Genomic DNA, 17189 nt, shown 5'->3' with positions numbered 1-17189 from the left:
CTTGATCAACTCCACAGGGATCCCAGTCACCCATCACACAACAGGAAATATATTTTTCCAATTGATTAAGTCTAAAATGGCGTTTCCTCTACAAAACTCTTCTGAAGAGGTGAAAAACGATGGAATGGTGATAATGTAAGAGTAAGAGCAGTCCAGTGGTGTACTGCAGCTTCTCAAGTTCTAAAAGAGAATTCTGGGCAAGTGATTGGTCCTGAGTCCTTCATAGTTTTCCCAGGTGGAAGTACAGCATCAAGCTCACTCTCCCTATGCCTGTGTGCTCCGGACATGGTTCTCCCCTCCTCGGTATCACAGTAGAGGTAACATATTTACAGGAATGTGACGAGTCTGCATTTGTACTGAGAGGATAATGAAGGATGATCCTGCAACCATCCTTCCCGAGTCCAGGGCCACATGACCTGAAGTCATTCTATTCTTACTGCTTTTTCTCCTCTCTCACTACCTCTAACACTTGGTGTGGCTTGGATGCACCTCGCTCAATAGCGGTGTCTGCGTTCAAAATTTCTTCAGCACACGTCCGAGATGTAGTGTTCAGATCCTTTACGAGTGACATTCCAAATCTTGCGGACCGTTACTGTGTCTTTCCCACACTCATGGCCAGGTCAGAACCTTCTTCCTATCCAAAGAGAAAGATCTTCATGAAGCTGCAAGGCAGGTGCGAGGAAAGGGTGGTTCAGGAGAAGTTAGGGACATACATTGCAGATGACTGCAGTATGCCCAGACTTGCGCTGCCCTGTGCTGTGTAACATCACTTGGCACACAGGCATTCTACCACGATGCTCTGCTTAGGACTGAATCGTCCTGGTTTCATAGGGGCTCTAATTTGCTCCACAGTAGAACCAATTAACCGAGTTGTGTGTTTCCAAGAAAATCCCCTGAAAGATCCAAAGAAGACGGTGTCAATTCTTCCGAATCCGCCAGGGCGCAGGGTCGCCTCCCCATGACGGGGCCAGGAGAGCCAGAGGACGGTGGAAAGACGATCTCTCGACACAGGCAGCCGCCCGGCTTTCGCCCTCAGCTCTCTCAACGGTTTAACAGCGCGCGCCAGGAGTTCGGGGTTGTGGCCAGGGAGCTACCGGTAAAAATGGATAAAATCAGCTATTCGTATGCTGCCGTGTGAGCACTTGGTGATTTGACTGCCCTCGGTGCTCTCTACCAATGGGTCCTGATGCACCTGGGCTCTGCCTGCAGACACTTGTGGAGAGAAAAAGAAGAAAAGCCGTCAGAAGTGCTTTTTGCACTGGAGGTTGTTTCCCAGAAGAAAGGGCACAGAAGCAGTCAGGACCATACGGAGAAGAATTTTAAGAGGATGTCAAGGGGTGCAGTAGTGGAAGTGTCCATTAGTATTTGCTGGAGAGATGAGTGCAGGAAAGAGAGTTGGATTGGTGGAGTCACTGAAGAATGGGAATCCGCGGGACTAAGCAAAGCAAATAGAGGAAGAAAAGTAGGAAAGGGGAAGGACGGACTGCACGAGTTCTCTGAAGGACCGAGAGTAAAGCAAGGAAAGAGGAACGGCTCGACAAAGAAAAGAGCGATGAGTGTTCCGAGGGAATGCTTTATGGAGCAGAGGAAGGGACGGAACGGGAGGATAGTTCGGAGGCAGAGCTCTTTGAAGAACTTACCAGGCAGGACGGCAGTCTCGAGGGACGTGAACGACCACCGCAGCCGCTACCCCGGCCCCCACGGTCCCGGCGTCTCGCTGCCCCCACCAGTCCCGGCTCTCTTCTCCGGGCGGGCCGCTTACTCTCCGCCTCCTCTCCCTCCTCTGCCTTCCTCTCCCTCCCCTGCCCTCCACCGACAATTCCACCCCGCGGCTGAACCCGGGGCCGGCGTCGCTCGGGCTCTCATCTGGTGCGGGCTGGAGGCGGAGGCCAGGCGAGAGCGACGGCAGCGGAACGGCTGTCGGGACTCTGCACCGCGGAGGCGACGGGGCCCGGCTGTGTGGCAGGGGTGCGGGTTGCTATCGGAGAGCTCAAGACTGACAGTCGATGAGCTCCTTTCACCGCCATCGTCTCTTCCCTCACATCCCTCCTCTGTTGGCACGTGGAGACTCCTGAATTGTCCTCCAGGGCACGCACTTGTGAGAATGGTCGACGGGCACGAGAGGCAGAACATCCCTCCGGGCTCCACACCCCTGGCTCAGGCTCTCCTGGCCCGTCCCGGGAAGCATCCTGCTGGCAGCAGGAGCACTTCTGCTGGAGACAAAGACCACTTGGTTTTTTTGTCGGGGGCTGTGACACCAGTTTTACAGCGATGCGGTGCACCACTACTTCCAGCACTGGTTTCTCATCCAGACCACAGAGGTTCTTTAACCTTCTCTGGAGAGACACAGAAGGACTAAACAGGCTGTCTCTGTTTGCATTGCACAGACAAGTCTTGAGCGCACACCTGGTGTTGTTGTGGGGAGATGACCCTGAGCAAGTACAAATGCCATCAGCTTCCTGCGGTAGCCTTGAAATTACGTGGGACAAAGAGTGTCTCTGTGTCACTTTGCATTTACAGTCCTAAACCCTGGGAAAACCCTGGATGCAGCTCTGGGATGTGTTTCTGTGGCCAGAGCTCCCCGTGTCCATCCCTCAGGCTGTGGGGCATCTCAGATAGTGACAGAGCAGGTGGTAGCCCCCAAGGGCTGAGGTGCATCCAGGCTCCGGCCGTGGCAGCAGAATCCCCAGGAGATACTGCCCCTGCTGCCATGAACTATCTGTGTGTGTGTCTGAAAACCCTTGCGTGACCGAGCAGTGAGTCCCCGCCAGGGCATCACTGACTCTTGGCAAACTGGTCATCCACCAGGACCCCAGAGGCCATTTTCCAGCACTGCTATGCAGCATGTCATTCCCAGTCTGTCCGTACATCCGGGGTTACCCCATCCCAGGGACAGAATCCGGCACGTCTCCTTGTTGAACTTCCTCTGGTTGAGGATTGCCCAAACCTCTGATTTGAGGTCGCTCTGCAGGGCCTCCCTCTTCCATGAGACCCTAGAGGGTCACAATAGCACCTTGATTCCATGGGAATCTGCAGTTTTCAGCGCTCCATGTGTTACATGAGGCCCCATATTGTCACATTGGCACTGAAATGAGAGAGGATCTCCCTTCCAAACGACTTACTAAATCGGAAGTTATTTCTTAGATAAAAATCCTAATCGACAAAGGGATTTGCTTAGTTGGTATGGTAGTGGTCTTTTCTTTTAAGACTAAAATTAGTTTTAGGAGAGAGAATGTAGATGATACATGGAAACTTATGTGTAGGCCCCTCTTCAATAAATTAGTTAAGCGAAAAGACCACTCTGCAAAAACGACTTCCCCTCCCGGAAGAAATGGACGCTAGATGGCAGTCTTGCTCCACGAATAAAAGCCCAGATGCCATTGGACCCCAAAATCATAACACAGTTCTGGACTGCTTGTGAAGGGGAGGGTCTTTCAAGTATCACTGTATTTATATTCCGAAATTCATACTGATTCTTTGATTCCTGCATGGCAGAGTACCCCCATGAATCCCCAACTGGCGTATAAAAGAAATGTTCGATCCAATGGTTTCTGGTCATTGGGTTTAATTCTTTTTTTTTATCCCCTTGATTCCATGAAGTTCCAAAGATATCCCAGGGTTTGTTTAATTCCATGATGTCCCGCACGTCCCTATGACGTCCCTTAATTCCCTGGTTTACTGTAGTTTCCCAGGGAATATTTGCTTCTATGATGCAAGGCAGTGTCACGACGGCCACTTGATTTCGTGAGTTCCCCAAGTGTCCCAGCAGTCCTTTGGTTCCATGAGACCCTGCCATGTTGCAGTGGGTTGACATTGTCTGTATGCCAGGTGCCCACCAAGCCGCTCTATCACTGCCCTTCCCAGCCAGACAGAAGAGACAGAAGAAGATGGAAAATGACTTCTACCTTGAGATCAGGCGCTTTACGAAAGCAAAAGCCTAAGTTTGTGCATGCATAAGTGAAGAGGAAAATAAAGAGATTTATTCTCTACTTCCCGTCAACAGCCATGCCTGTCCACTTCACGGGAAGCAGGGCTTCACCACACAGGGAGGCCGCTCAGAAGGCAAGTATTGTAAAAAAATGGATTCCCCTTTTCCTGTTCCTTTCCTGAGCTTTTGTAGCTGAACTGACGCCATATATTCTGCAATACCCTTTTGGTCCATTTGGCTCAACTGGCCTGTCTGTATCCCCTCCCATGGTCTTGCCTCCGATTCAAGGGAGGAAGCTGAGACTGCGGATGCTGTGCCAGCCCTGCTCAGCAGTTGCCAAAGCACTGGTGTGATTAACCCCTTTGTAGCTTCCAATGCAAAGCACAACACTGTGACGGCTGCAGTGAGAAAATGAACTCCAGTCCAGACAGACCCAACACAAGTGGGATTCTGAAATGTCTCAGGGTTCGTTTGGTTCCACGATGCCCCCCGTGTCACCGTGACACAGCTGTCAGACCTGGTAGTAGAAAAATAAATCAAAAAATTCAGAAGAAATCATCTTAAAGTCATGCTAAACCTGTCTTCTACAGTCCAGAATCTACATATGTGTGACTGCAGATACTTGGGATGAGGGTAGATGCTCAGAGGAATTCATGGGTTTGATCTAGGAAAGCTGTACCCAAAGTTTTCACAGCCTTTTCCTCCTTGGACAGTTCCTGATGCACGGAGGAAGCTCATGTCCAACAGCAGCTAATCCCCCACTTCCTCCTCCTGGTATGCGAGGGCTACAACTCTTGCACTTCTGCTTCTTCCGGGGCCTCTCCCTGGCTGCCCTCCTGAGCAACGGCCTCATCCTCAGAACCGTAGCCTGCCACCACCACCTTCACACCCCCAGGGACTTCTTCCTGCTCCACCTCTCCCTCACGCACCTGGGCTGCATCTGCACCACTGTCCCCAAAGCCATGGCCAATTCCCTCTCGAACACCAGGAGCATCTCCTACTCAGGATGAGCTGCACAGGTGTTTTTTGCTTTTCTTCTTGATCACAGCGGAGCTTGCCCTTCTCACCATCATGTTCTATGACCGCTACGTGGCCATCTGCAAAGCCCTGCACTACAGGACCCTCCTGGGCAGCAGAGCTTGTTCCCACGTGGCAGCAGCTGCCTGGGCCACTGGGAAGAGGGTCTGGTCCTGGGGCTGCAGGAGCTGCCGCCCGAGCTGATGATCTCCTGAGCAGTCCAGACATGCAGTCACTGTCCGTGTGCTCTATTTCCTCCCTTTCTTGCTGCACGATCAGAAACGACTGTGCTGCTCTGCTGGGCTGGGGCGGGGCACGGAGATGGATGGACTGGGGAGGGGCTGGACTGGGCAGTTCCAGGGAGTAGAAAACCCCAATGTTCATCTGAAGTGTAGGAGTGGGCAGGGTGGGAGCACTGCAGGGCAGAGGTGGCTCCAGGCTCTGGGAGTGGCAGCAGGAGCCCAGGGAGATGCGATCCCTGCTGCAATGAACTGCCTGTGTGTGTGCGAGGAAAGGACTCGTGCCTCTGAATCCCCCGGTGTGTGTGAGCAGTGCATCAGTCCAGCTCAGGGGTGGACACCTCTCAGAGCCCGGACACATTTTTGGGTGTGACTCCAGGAAAACCCCCACTATGCCGGGGAGTTATCAGATCCTTTGTTGTCACCCTCCTGGCATCCTGTGTAATGATGAAACTAGAAAAGGTGATCATCTTACCCTGTTAATTTTCTAAGGGGAGAAATGTCACTGCTGGAAAGAAGTGTCACTGAAGAGGGGAGAAGAGGGAAACATCATTGTTTACTTCAGCCTGTTCCACAGCAGGTTCCCCTGGAGCCCCAGGGACACCTGCGGGGAACCCAGAGGGGCAGAGAAAGGGCTGCCTTTGGCTCTTGCTGTGTTGCTCAGCTGGACCGGGCTCCTGGCACACAAGTATCTCCTGGCAAGCGGGCAGCATTGCAAAGAGACAGCTCTGCCCAGCAGCAGCTCCTCTGCACAGCCCAGCAGGGCCGAGGGCACTGCCTGTAGGCACGAGAGAAGAGAAGTAAGGCAGAGGGAGGGTAAGGGCAGTAGAAAGATGGGAGGTGTTCAGCTGAGAGTTCCCTTGGGGACATGACTTCACACTCCTCTGCAGAGTGAGTCTACAGGTGCAGGGCAATGTCGCTTGTGTTCCTGGAGGAATCTCCTAAAGCTAGCACATCCCACAGCCTTGCACATCTGTCAGGACTCTCCCAGTTTGTCTGTTGCACAGGAGGAGGATGTTCTCCAGGGCAGGCCTTCCCCGCAGCACCGTCAGAGGGACAGCGCAGGTGGGTTCCTTCTGCCAGGGATGGCTGTGGGCTGGGAAGGTGGGGGTGCAGCCAGGGGTGCCCGGGCTGTCCTGCAGAGCGGGGTCCCTGTGCTCCGGGGTTCTTCGTGTCAGGGCAGGGACCCTGCTGCCCGCCGGGCTCAGGTCTCATCCTGCCTGGGTAGTTGCCCACAGCTCTGCAGGGAGAAGCTGTCGGTGGGGGAGGGGTCACAGAGTGGAGGAGGGGCCATAAAGTGGGGGAGGGGTCACAGAGTGAGGGAGGGTTCACGGGGTGGGAGAGGGGTCATAAAGTGGTGTTGTGGACGACGGGACAAGAAAAACACAGTAATCCAAAACGAATCATGACTTATCCCACTTTATTATGGTGTTAGCACAGCTTTATAGTGTTGTTAATTAGCCTCATACATATTGCAAGCACTAGTTCATTATTGGCTCCTGATTACCTAAGTTATATTTGCATAAATGCTGTTTCTTTCTCATCCTTATGGTTACTTGGTTGCTACTGGTTCTACTTTCCCATCTACTTTATCCTATTCTTTTGTCAATTATGCAGCTTCACAGATACAGTAACCTTCGAATAGTTTTCCCTTACCATGGGACCAGTGCTATAGCATCTCTCTCATGTCCTCTTTCTATCAACCACGTTTCTGTAATACTTTCCACACTTCCCCCGTTTTCTTTTGACAGTGTTAAAAATACATCATTCATTGCCTTCGTTAGCATGTTCTGTATGCATTTAAAAACACAAGGTACGACGCATAAAGCAGCCAATAGTATCAGCAAAAGTGAAATAGCTTGTTTAGCGACTTCAGCAAGCCATGGTCCCAAGCCTAACTTTGCTAACCATTCCCTAATAGGATCCTTTTGGATTTTGAAGTCATTCAAATGGCCTTGCATTTCTTTTAGTTTTTGGTAAATGGACTGAGAGTGATCAGAAAGATTCATACAGCACATACCTTCGAACTCTTCACACCCATGCCCTTGAGCTAGCAATAGAAAATCTATAGCTGCTCTGTTCTGTAAAACAGCATGTCTTATTTCATCAAAGTCATGAGTCAATTCTCCTAGAATTCTCGAGGAGAATTCATTTGATTCCTTGCCCAACAAGCTGTTCTTTGGACAAGAACCAGGCTCTTTTTTGCTCCAATGGGGGCAAATATGGATGCAAAGAAGTTTGCCATAGGCGACCAGAATTCAATGAGTTGGTTTTCTACTGATTTACAGTATCTATCAAATTGAGTGCCTCGTTTGTTCCGAACATTTTTCCTTTTCAATTGTGTTATTTGTCTCATAGTGGGTGTAAACATTGTCAATTTTCCCAAGTAACATGGTCCTCCAATGGGGTATTTAGGAATGCCAGACCACGCTCTATTCCCACAAATTAAGAAATAACCAGGTGGTAAATATTTTGACTTTGTCACACTGGCTGACATGTTTTTGACACAACCTTGGCACCAGGTTACATTATCGTATGGAGGATTCTGTGCGGTTATGTTTGTGGTGGATATATTCCCAATCGTTTGTTACCATTGTAGAAAAATCCTTTCCTTGTTCATATTGAGTTTAAAACAAGAGTCATTTCCATATACAGCCCCAAATAGCTGTAACTCACTAGGGCTGTCTGTCATGGTTCTGTTTAGATTAGCTACTAGCAAAAGGGATGTCATGCCTTTGGTGCCATTTGTGCATTCTTTTGTTACATTGCAAGCCAATTCCACCTTGGTTTTGTTATATTTAGAGCTAACCCATCCTACAAAATCATTTGTGTCAAGGTAAGGAATGCCAATCAGACATGTTTGAAAAGGATCTGACGCTGAGGCCAAACTTAGACAGAAGTCCATTTGGCCTGTTTGGTTGGCAAATGTTACCCAAATATTTTCTCTGGGCCCAACATGGGATGTCCTTGTGCCACTAGAATTGTCCCCAAGATCCAAAACCATAAAGAAATCATCGTTTTCTCCTGATAGTGCGGTTGTATCTTTTAGCATAAGAATCTAAATATCGCTCAGGATTGCCTCGAAAGGGTTCATTTGGCAATATGACTGTCAGGGGTGTAATTTTTCCGCAACGGGAAGCTATTATTTTAATACCCTTTATAACACTTATTTGTTTTATGATATGCTTTGTATCCCAACGTAAGTATGCTAAAACTTTTTGCTCCTCAGCTTAAAATAGCTGTAATGCAGTTGCAAGTGGTAACCCAGTGCTTTGTTGTAGATCGTATTGCCAAGTTTCTAGTAGAATAGTATATGCACAAAGTCTACACCAAATACCTGATAAATCAAATTGCTCAAGCCACCACCTATTTCCACAGGTTCGACACTCAATTGCAACCCAAGCTAAGCACTCTGATTTTTTACAAGCAAAGCATTGCGATATCCCAAAATCTTTCAGCGTAAAGCGATATAATGCATTCAGTAAGCAAATGAAAGCTTCATAACTATCACATTGCTCTATCTGCAATCGTAAGTCTCTGGGCAGTCCTTTTGTCTCACGCAACCGTGGTAATAGGAGAAGTTGGATCTTCGTTTCGACTCGTCTCCTTCCCACTTCCGATATCGTCGGAGGTCGGAACATTCACCACGGCTCGTGTCCACTTGGCAGGTATCCAAAGAGGTCCCTGTGGTGAGGAGACACAAAGATAACCTCTACCCCAATATAACACTTTGGCTGGTTCTTGCCATATACCTGTACGTGGATCTTTAAATTTTACCCATACTTCTGGTGAGCTATCTACTTTCTGTTCTGGTATGTAATGAGTTACTGCAGGGGGAACCTTCTGATCCCCGAAAATGCAAAGATGATTTAGTACAAATAACACTTTGCTTAGTCTCTCTTTAATATCTGCAACTTGTCTGTGTTTTTCTAAGTATGTCTTTAAAGTATGATGAGCTCTTTCTATTATGGTTTGCCCAGTGGGTGAATGAGCAATGCCTGTGCGATGAGTAATCTGCCATTTTTGCATAAACTGATGTACTCTTGTACCTGTATAAGCAGGTCCATTATCTGTTTTTATTTGTTGTGGTTTCCCCATCACTGCAAAACACTCACATAGATGTCTCTTAACATGTAGGGCTTTTTCCCCTGTCTGAGCTGTGACCCATATGAAGTGACTGAATGTGTCAATGCATACATGTATGTACTTAAACCTTCCATATGGAGCATAATGTGTGACATCCATTTGCCAGATTTCATTACTTTTTAACCCTCTAGGATTTACTCCCATACCTAATCCCACACCACTATTATGGTTGCTACATATTGCACAGGATCTAACAATGCCTTGGCATCACTTAAAGTGATATCAAACATCTTTTTGAGTCCTCATTTTTCCCAATTTTTCATCCATTTTTCCCAAATTTCCCACTTTTTCCCAAATTTCCCACTTTTTTCTCCATTTTTCCCAAATTTCCCACTTCTTTCCCCGATTTTCCCCCCATTTTCCCCAAATTTTCCCCAATTTTTCTCAATTTTTTGTCGTTTCCCCTGAATTCCCCGTATTTTTCCCAAATTCCCCCATTTTTTTTCCAAATTGCTCCTATTTTTCCCAAATTCCCCCATTTTTTCTCAATTCCTTCCATTTTCCCCAAATTTCACCCATTTTTTCCTCATTTTCCCCCAATTTTTCCCCCATTTCCCCAATTTTCCCCAATTTTTCATCCAATTTTTCCCAAATTTCCCGATTTTTTCTCAATTCGCCCCATTTTCCCCAAATTTCCCCATTTCCCCCAAATTACACCATTTTCTCCCCATTTCTTCCCAAACTCCCCTAATTTTTCCCAATTTCCCCCCATTTTTCCTGATTTTTCACCCGTTTTCCCCAAATTTCCCACTTTTTTCCCAATTTTCCCTCCATTTCCCCTCAAAATCCCCCATTTTCCCAAATTTCTGACTTTTCCCCCAAAATTTCCCCCATTTTTCCCAAATTCTCCCCATTTTTCCCAATTTCACCCTCCCCATTTTTCCCGATTTTCCCCCATTTTTCCACATTTTCCCAATTTTTCCACATTCCCGGATTTTCCCCCAGTTTTCCCAAATTTCCCCCCATTTTCCCCCATTTTTCATCAATTTTCCCCCATTTTTCCCAAATTTCCCACTTTTTTTCTCAATTTCCCCCCCATTTTTCCCAATTTTTCATTCATGTTCCCCAAATTTCCCACTTTTTTCCCCATTTTTTCCCCATTTTCCCTGAAATTCCTGGGGTTTCCCCCCATTTTTTCCCACTGGGGAAATTTGGGAAATTTGGAAAACTGGGGGCCCAAAAATTCAAGAAAATGGGGAGAAATAGGGGGGAAATGTGGGAAAAATCTGGAGAAAAATCTGGGAAAATGTGGAAAAAATGGGGGGAAAAATCGGGAAAATGGGGGAAAATCTAGGAAAATGTGGGAAAATGGGGAAACACATGGAAAATTCCGGGAAAAATGTGGGAAAAATCCGGGGTAATGGGGGAAAATGTGGGAAATTCTGGGAAAAAATGGGGAAAATCTGGGAAAACGTGGAAAAAATGAGGAAAAAATGCGGAAAAATGGGGAAAAATGGGGAGAAATGTGGGAAAATCTGGGGAAAATGGGGAAAAATCCAGGGAAAAATGGGGAAAAATGGGGAAAAATGGGAAAATGTGGGAAAAATGGGGAAAAAATGGGAAAAATCCGAGAAAATGTGGGAAAAATGGGGGAAATTCAGGGAAAAATGAGGAAAAATCTAGGAAAATCTGGAGAAAAATGTGGGAAAATGTGGAAAAAAAGGGAAATTCTGGAAAAAATGAGGAAAAATTTGAGAAAAAATCTGGGAAAATCTGGAGAAAAATGGGGGGAAATGTGGAAAAAATGGGAAAAATCTGAGAAAATGTGGAAAAAAATAGGGGAAAATGGGGGAAATGGGGAAAAATCTGGGAAAATGTGGGAAAAATGTGGGGGAAATCGAGGAAAATGGGGGGAAAGGGAAAAAATCTGGGAAAATGGGGAAAAATGCGGGAAATCCTGGAGAAAATGGGGAAAAAATCTGGGAAAATGGGGGAAAAACGTGAAAAATCCGGGAAAATGGGGGAAAATGAGAAAAAATGCGGCAAAATGGGGGAAAATGGGGAAAAATGGGGAAAAATCTGGGAAAACGGGGAAAAAATGGGGGAAAATAGGGAAAAAATGGGAAAAATGAGGGAAAGTGGGGAAAAACTGGGGAAAAACTGGGGAAAAATGTGGGGAAATGGAGAAAAATGAGGAAAAAATGAGGGAAAATGGGGAAAAATGGGGAAAAATCTGGGAAAATCCAGGAAAAATGAAGAAAAATGGGAAAATGTGGGAAAATGTGGGAAAATGGGGAAAATGTGGGAAAATTGAGAAAAATCCAGGGAAATGAGGGAGAAATGGGGGAAAATGGGGAAAAATGTGGAAAAAATGGGGAAAAATGTGGAAAAACTTGTTTTAACTGGGAGGAACTGGGAGAAACTGGACCAGAGAGAAAGGGCCATTGCCATGGAAACATGAGCCTGCCCCTCCCCCACCCGGCCCAGGGCCTGCGGTGGGGGAACTGGGTTAAACTGGGACATACCGGGAGGCACTGGGGGGGACAATGGGAGTTACTGGTAGCTACTGGGGGGGTCACTGGGGTTACTGGGATGGACACTGGGATTACTGGGAGCTACTGGGGGCTCACTGGGGTTACTGGGAGTTACTAGGAGCTACTGGGAGGGTTACAGGGAGTTACTGGGATGGACACTGGGATGGACATGGGGGCTACTGGAAGCTACTGGGGGGTTACTGGGATTTACTGGGAGCTACTGGGAGCCCTGGGAGATACTGGGAGGCACTGGGGTGGACACTGGGAGTTACTGGGAGCTACTGGGATGGACACTGGGGTTACTGGGAGCTACTGGGATGGACACTGGTGTTACTGCTAGTTACTGGGAGCTACTGGGGGGGTCACTGGGGTTACTGGGAGTTACTGGGAGGGTCACTGGGGGTCACTGGGGGGGTCACTGGAGGTTACTGGGAGCTACTGGAGGGGTAATTGGGGGGGTTACTGGTGTTACTGAGGGTCACTGGGGTTACTGGGAGCTACTGGTGGAGTAACTGGGGTTACTGGGGGGGGTTACTGGGGTTACTGGGAGGGTCACTGGCGTTACTGGGAGCTACTGGTGGAGTAACTGGGGTTACTGGGGGGGGTTACTGGGAGGGTCACTGGGGTTACTGGGGGGATCCCTGGGGTTACTGGGGGGTTGCTGGAGATATGGGGGTGTTACTGGGGTTACTGGGAGCTACTGGGAGGGTCACTGGGGTTACTGTCGTTACTGGGAGCTACTGGGGGGGTCACTGGGGGTTATTGGGGTTACTGGGGGGTCACGGGGAATTGAGGTGAGTAACTGGGGTTACTGGGGGGGTCACTGGGGTTATTGGGAGCCACTGGGAGCAGCTCATCCCTCTCCCCCCCCCAAGGTCACCCTGAGGACACGGAGGGGGGGAAGGAGGGGAGGCCCCGCCCCCTCCCAGTCCCTCCCAGTCCCTGAACTGGTCGCATTGGGAGCGGCTCCGGGTCCCCCCCACCAAGTTTGGGTCCCCCGGGGCTATTTTTGGGACCTGGTGATGTCACTGCGGGGGGAGGGGCCTCGAGGGGGCGGCCCCTCCCCTCTCCCTTCCCAGTACACACTAGTAAGGGACCACTAATGGCCCCCGCCCTCCCAGTTCCACCAGTAAGGCACCAGTAAGGGCTGAGGGGAGCTCGGGGAAGGCTCCCAGTTTGACTAGTAAGGGACCAGTGGTGGCGCGAGGCCACGCCCCCTTCCCAGTAACGGACCAGTAACAGACTGGGGAGGTCCGGGACCCTCCCAGTAACACCAGTAAGAGCCCAGGAACCCTCCCAGTAACACCAGTAAGAGCTCAGGGACCCTCCCAGTAACACCAGTAACAGCCCAGGGACCCTCCCAGTAAAACCAGTAATACCAGTAAAAGCTCAGGGACCCTCCCAGTAACACCAGTAAGAACCCGGTAAGAGCTCAGAGAGTGGTGGAGGGGTCTGGGAGGGGGCTTTTTGGGGGTGGGGGAAAGGCCTTGAGCGTGGGGGAGGGGCAGGAGGGTTTCTGAGGGTGCGGGTGGGGAAGGAGGGTCCCTGAGGGTGGGGGAGGGGCCCTGTGGGTCCCTGAGGGTGGGGGAGGGGAAGGAGGGACCTCGAGGGTGGGGGTGGGGCAGGAGGGGACCCTGAGGGTTGGGGAGGGGAAGGAGGGGTCTCTGAGGGTGGGGGAGGGGCCCGGAGGGGCCCTGAGGGTGGGGGAGAGGCAGGAGGGGACCATGAATGTGGGGGAGGGGCAGGAGGGGCCCTGAGGGTGGGGGAGGGGCAGAAGAGAACCTCAAGGGTGGGGGAGGGGCAGTGAGGGACCTCGAAGGTGGGGGAGGGGCAGGAGGGTCCCTGATGGTGGGGGAGGGTCCCTGAGGGTCCCTGAAGGTGGGGGAGGGGCAGAAGGGTCTCCGAGGGTGGGGGACGGGCAGAAGGGTCCCTGAGGGTGGGGGAGGGGCAGGAGGGGACCCCGAGGGTGGGGGAGGGGCCCTGAGGTTCCCTGAGGGTGGGGGAAGGGCAGGACGTTCCCCGAGGGTGGGGGAGTGGTAGGAGAGACTCTGAGGGTGGGGGAGGGTCCCTGAGGGTCCCTGAGGCTGGGGGAGGGGAAGGAGGGGACCCCGAGGGTGGGGGAGGGGAAGGAGGGGACCCCGAGGGTGGGGGAGGGGAAGGGAGGGCCCCTGAGGGTGGGGGAGGGGCAGGATGTTCTCTGAGGGTGGGGGAGGGGCAGGGAGGGAGCCCGAGGGTGGGGAGGGGCAGGAGGTTCCCTGAGGGTGGGGGAGGGGTAGGAGGGGACTGCGAGGGTGAGGGAGGGGCCTGGAGGGTCTCTGAAGGTGGGGGAGGGGCAGGAGGGGACCCCGAGGGTGGGGGAGGGGCAGGAAGGGGGGGAGGGGCCTTGGAGGGGAGGGGCTGAAGTTGGGTCCGTCCTTGGGAGGGGACACGCCCACCCAAAACCCAATAAGTCCCAGTTGAGCTCCCAGTTCAGGCAGGGGGAGAGGAGGCAAAAGACACGCCCACTTGGAGAGACCACACCCACCTTAAGAGGGGATATGCCCACCAGGGAGAGACCACGCCCACCTAAAGAGGGGACACGCCCACCCCCAAACCAGTAAGTCCCAGTTGAGTTCTGCCTTAACTGGTCCTTACTGGTCCCACCACCCCATTCCGTGTTCCAGTGCCCCATACTGGTTTATACTGGTCTATCCTGGTTTATACTGGTCTATACTGGTCCATACTGGTTTATACTGCTCTGTACTGGTCTGTACTGGTCTGACCTTGATGGAGATGCTGAAGTGCCCCCAACCACCTTAACTGGTCCTTACTGGTCCCACCACCCCATTCCCCATTCCAATGACCCATACTGGTCTGTGCTGGTTTATACTGGTCTATCCTGGTTTATACTGGTCTATACTGGTCTACACTGGTTTATACTGGTCTATACTGGTCTGTACTGGTCTGACCTTGATGGAGATGCTGAAGTGCCCCCAACCCCCTTAACTGGTCCTTACTGGTCCCACTGCCCCATTCCCCATTCCAGTGACCCATACTGGTCCATACTGGTCCACACTGGTTTATACAGGCGTATACTGGTTTATACTGGTCTACACTGGTCTGTACTGGTCTGACCTTGATGGAGATGCTGAAGTGCCCCCAACCCCCTTAACTGGTCCTTACTGGTCCCACAGCCCTGCTCCTCATTCCAGTGACCCATACTGGGTCGGTGGTGGCGAGAACCCTAGCAGGAGCCAGGCAGGGTCTTCCTGCCATCGGATGAGTGCTGTGGGAGGTCAGGGCTGCTCCTAGATCCAGATCACACCAGCACATTTCCAAGAGCACTGTCAAATGGGAAGGACAAAGCACAATTATTAGGAAGGAAAGGAGCTTTTCTGAGTCAGTGTTTTCAGTTTCCTACTCCTGAGGAATCTGGGGTTGAGAAATGGAAAAGGAGCTCTCCTTTTGGACAAGTCACTGAGACTCCTGAACTGTAACTTGGAATGCACAGTGCTTCTGCAAGCAACTTCCTAAAGTGCTTTCGGCCTCTGCTCTGCTTTTGACAGAAGCAGCATCACTTCTGCTGGACCCACCTGTTTTTTCTTGATCTGCCCTTTTCCACCTGCAAAAAGAAAAGTTGCCCAGTCAGTGCCCTGCAAACAGGCAGGTTTCTCTCAGGCCAAAGTGAGTGCACAGACATTTGCATGGAGTGCTGACAGGGAAGTCAGGAATGGATTTCTGATGTTGAGTCTACTGTTTTGAAATCAGAAAATGTGCTGTTGAAGTCATTGTTAGCCTTTGAGAGGGAAACGGGAGAAAAATCGGATAAACTTCTTGCTAAAAATGAGCTACTTCAAACTGAGGTTGACCACCTTCAAAACCTTGTTGCACCAGAGCGCAGAGAGAAAACTTGCTAAAAAAACAGACTCCTGGTTTGGTCAGGCAACTTCATAAACCAGTGTCTTATCCTGGCATTGAGACTTGGGAAACCACAGAGAACCCTGATTCTAAGTCTGAGGAGAGACAGAAACCAGGAGACTTTGAAGTTCAGCTGATGTTTCTACAGTCTCCCAGTTTTCCTCACATTAATGAAAATAGAGTGAGTGATCCCTGTGATAATGAACAAAGGGAAGATTATTCTTTACCTCCCTCAAATTCCTTTGTGCCTGAAACTGAATCCACTAAAAAACCTTGGACTCAACAAGAGAACCCGACCCGGAAAACAACTCAATTCAATCTGATTCAAGTGACTAAAGAGCAGAAGCATTATGGCGATAAACCTGGACAAATTAAAAGCCAGCCAGTGAAATCCTATCAACATATCACATACCTTGGGATTCCAGTTGGTTCTCATCAACAGTTAATACAATTTCCAATGGATATGGGGACACAACGTTCACAGCAAAATGCCAAAGCTGGGATTAAAACCGAGATGAAAAAGAGTTAAAATCACTGGAGAAAAAGAAGCAACCAAGGTCTTCAACCGAGAGCTTCACCCTGTTACTGTTTTGTTGATATTACCTTTTTGCTTTTTATTCTAATAATCATATTGTATGTTAAAATTTGGATGATTATGAAACAGTCAACTCACCGATTACCCCCATCAATACTAGACGATGCCCGCAGTATAAAGGCATAAACCCCTCGCAGCCCCTCCAGCAGCCCTCAAATCCCGTCCCGGTCCCTCAGGACACTCCCAATTTACCCTCAAACCCTCCGAGGCCCCCAGACTGACTCCCAGACCCAGAAAGCTCTTACTGCCCATGGAGTGCCCAGCGTGGCAGTCCAATTGCACCACAAAGCCAAAGCTTCCAGGCTTTATTTCCTGGTCATAAGGGCTATTTTTTCCTGTTTTCAGATCTACCTCCCAACTCATAGCCTGACTCCCAAAATTTCATATGGACAAAGATTCCTCCCAGAACAAAGGCGACAGCACAGAAAGCTCTTGCTGCTCGTGGAGTCCCCAGGCTGACAAACCCACTGCACCAGAAAGCCAAAGCTTCCAGGCTTTCTTTCTTGAGGGTAAGGGCTGCTGTTTCCTGTTTTCAGCCCTGCCTCCCAACTACCAGCCCAACTCCAAAAATTCCATATAGACGAAGATTCCTCCCAGAACAAAGGTACTAAAACAGAAAGCTGTTGCTACCCAAGGAGTCTCCAGGCTGGCAAACCAACGGCAATGAAAAGCAAAATCTTCCAGTGTTTTCTGGTGACAAGGGCTGTTGTTTCCTGTTTTCAGCCCTGCCTCCCAAATGCCAGCCAGACTCCCAAAATTGCACACGGACGAAGAGTTTTCCCACACCAAAGGTGCCAGGACAGAAAACTCTTGCTGCCCATGGAGTCACCAGGTAGACACACCAACTGCACCACAAAGCCAAAGCTTCCAGTCTTTCTCTCCTAGGGATAAGG

At 50.0% G+C, this 17189-nt stretch overlaps 1 long non-coding RNA gene across 1 annotated transcript; it reads right to left on the bottom strand.

The window, feature by feature from the left end:
- Positions 1-3691: 3691 nt before the first annotated feature.
- Positions 3692-4590, bottom strand: LOC116791334. The gene is made up of 2 exons (XR_004358698.1): positions 4362-4590; positions 3692-3789 (listed from the first exon to the last, which is right to left on the bottom strand). It is a non-coding gene; the product is annotated as an uncharacterized LOC116791334 (long non-coding RNA).
- Positions 4591-17189: the final 12599 nt, after the last annotated feature.

Source organism: Chiroxiphia lanceolata, chromosome 9 (assembly GCF_009829145.1).
Source record: "Chiroxiphia lanceolata isolate bChiLan1 chromosome 9, bChiLan1.pri, whole genome shotgun sequence".
NCBI classification, from domain to species: Eukaryota; Metazoa; Chordata; class Aves; order Passeriformes; family Pipridae; genus Chiroxiphia; species Chiroxiphia lanceolata.
The sequence above is the reverse complement of the archived record's forward strand: the minus strand, read 5'-3'. Positions and strand labels throughout refer to the sequence as shown.